Source organism: Erythranthe guttata, chromosome 3 (genome assembly GCF_056151865.1).
Source record: "Erythranthe guttata isolate IM_541 chromosome 3, IM_541, whole genome shotgun sequence".
Taxonomy (NCBI): domain Eukaryota; kingdom Viridiplantae; phylum Streptophyta; class Magnoliopsida; order Lamiales; family Phrymaceae; genus Erythranthe; species Erythranthe guttata.
The window spans coordinates 4276767-4279113 of NC_142535.1; the positions used below are offsets into that span (position 1 = coordinate 4276767).

General features: G+C 39.2%; 1 pseudogene; it reads left to right on the forward strand.

Annotated features, from left to right (window-relative positions):
* The first annotated feature begins 1403 nt into the window (after window positions 1-1403).
* LOC148771580 (dirigent protein 21 pseudogene) lies at window positions 1404-2061 on the forward strand (annotated as a pseudogene).
* The last annotated feature ends 286 nt before the right edge of the window (window positions 2062-2347 follow it).

Sequence of the window (2347 nt, forward strand, 5' to 3'; positions counted from 1 at the left end):
GGAAGAGAGTAATCTGAGCTTGGTTCTTTTGACACTATCTGATCCCTCACAATGTAGCTGAAGAATTTCCCAAGCATCCTTTGCAGAAGTGCATACAGAGATTAATTTAAACATTGTTAAATCTACTGAATTAAAAATTGCATTTAACGCCTTTGAGTTTTGGTTAGCATTTGATAGATCGTCTGGTGTCCACCGTAATTCTGGAGTTGGAAAAACATCTCCGTCCACATCTGTTATAGTTGGTGGCTTCCATCCAGTGAGAATAGATCTCCATGCTCTCTCATCAATGGCTTTGATGTACGCCCTCATCTTGACTTTCCAGTAGGTGTAGTTCGTGCCATCAAGTACAGGAGGTCGCATAGAAGCAGTCATCTGAGTATCCATCACGAATTCGTTTCTGTAAAGAAAATAGGAACAAACACTTAGTATACGTCAAGTGTTGGCTCTTGATGCCAATTGAAAGAATTTATGGTCCCGAATTCGTATTATACAGAGATATTATCTAAAATGTTGTGACACTTGAGACAACATGCAGCGGAAATATGAAGATTAAAAGACAATGCTCAGAATTAAAAATGTTCACAAGTAAAGACTTGTGAACTTGCCCTTTACAGGACGGAAAAATATATTAAAAACAGTATTCTAAGAATACAAACAGAAGAGTGCGAAAACTTCTTCCTTATGAATGAATCTTTTTTCAAGATCACTCTTACAACCAAATCTAGATACTAAAAGAAAAATATTAAAAATTCTAGATTTCAAAGAATGTACTCATAAAGAGTACGTACAACAGATCCTAGAAAACACACTAAAATTCTCGAGATTAAAACTTCAGCTCTATTTTTGTTTCCTCGAAATCTGCACAAATCTTGAGTCTTGAGTTTGGTATTTATAGACTTGCCAAGCTTCCACTTCTCAGCCCATGATCTGCAAGAAAACCAACCACAAGAGCACTCAAGATAATGGGTTAGTGGGTTAGATAGGAAGTTAAGATAAATTCCATAATTAAATCCACTAAGCACTACTTAACCCTACTTAGCCCACTAACTAAGATTTAGTTTAGAGTTTAAGAAAAGTTAAAAACACATTGTGAAATTAATTCACGTGTTTCAACTTACAACCTCGTATAATTGATTGCACATTAGGCTAACCATGTTTGACAAACTCAATATTTCCAACCGTTGAGAATGAGATTCGAACCTGAGTAAATTGACACAGCCTCACTTGCTCCAACCGCTAGGTCATCCCTTACGGCCTCACTTGTGTTCCAACCGCTACGTCATCCCTTATAGAATTGTGCATGGAATGGGAATTATTTCTTTGTCTCCCATTGGAGAAGTCTCAGTTGAATGTATGTATGTGATGTGTATATAAATAAGCCCTTTGTTTGGGCATCTTTTCATATTGTTTCATGTCAAATTAATTAAAATTAAACAATTAATTCAACATGGCTGCCAATAATATTTGCATCCTGAAAATCACATCAACCATTTTCGCCATTCTCACCCTCTCCTCAAATTTCATGATCACCCCAATTAAGTCGCAAGAATTCTGGAGAGAAGTGTCCAACGAAGAAATGGGCCTGAAAACAGAGAAGCTCAGCCACCTCCACTTCTACTTCCACGACATTGTCAGGGGTCGATACCCCACCGCCTACCGAGTGGCGGAATCCGCCATCACCAACTCCTCCGCCACCAGATTTGGCTTTGTGGAGATTATCGACGACCCCCTGACTGTGGGCCTGAATATAAGCTCCAAAACTGTGGGGAGAGCGCAGGGGATGTACGCCTCGGCGGATTTGAACAACTTGGGGCTTCTGATGGTGTTGAACTATGTGTTTACTCAGGGGACGTTCAACGGTAGCACTCTCAGTATATTGGGGCGGAACGCGGTGTACTCCGCCGTGAGGGAGATGCCCATCGTCGGTGGCAGCGGCGTTTTCCGATTTGCTCGAGGGTATGCTCGGGCGAGTACTCACGAGATCAACATGCAGATTACTGGTGTTGCTGTTGTTGAGTACAATGTCTATGTCTTCCATTATTGATGGATTAACTCTCAGTACTAATTTTCACAACTCGGATGCTATTTTAATTTGTTTCATGAATGGGACATCATCATTTGTTTTCTGTAATAAAATAGCCTGGTTAATGCTCAGAGAAATTTAGAGTGCATTATTACTTACACAGACAGTAATTTAACCCATCAAATAATATAAATTAGCCCCCCACTCACCAAAACACAAAATATATTTCTTAAAATTAATGTTATTAATGTTAAAAGTAATTACTTGGAGACATTTCAAGAGAAAACCACCCTCTTTGTGTGAATGAATCGGGAGAAGAAATCG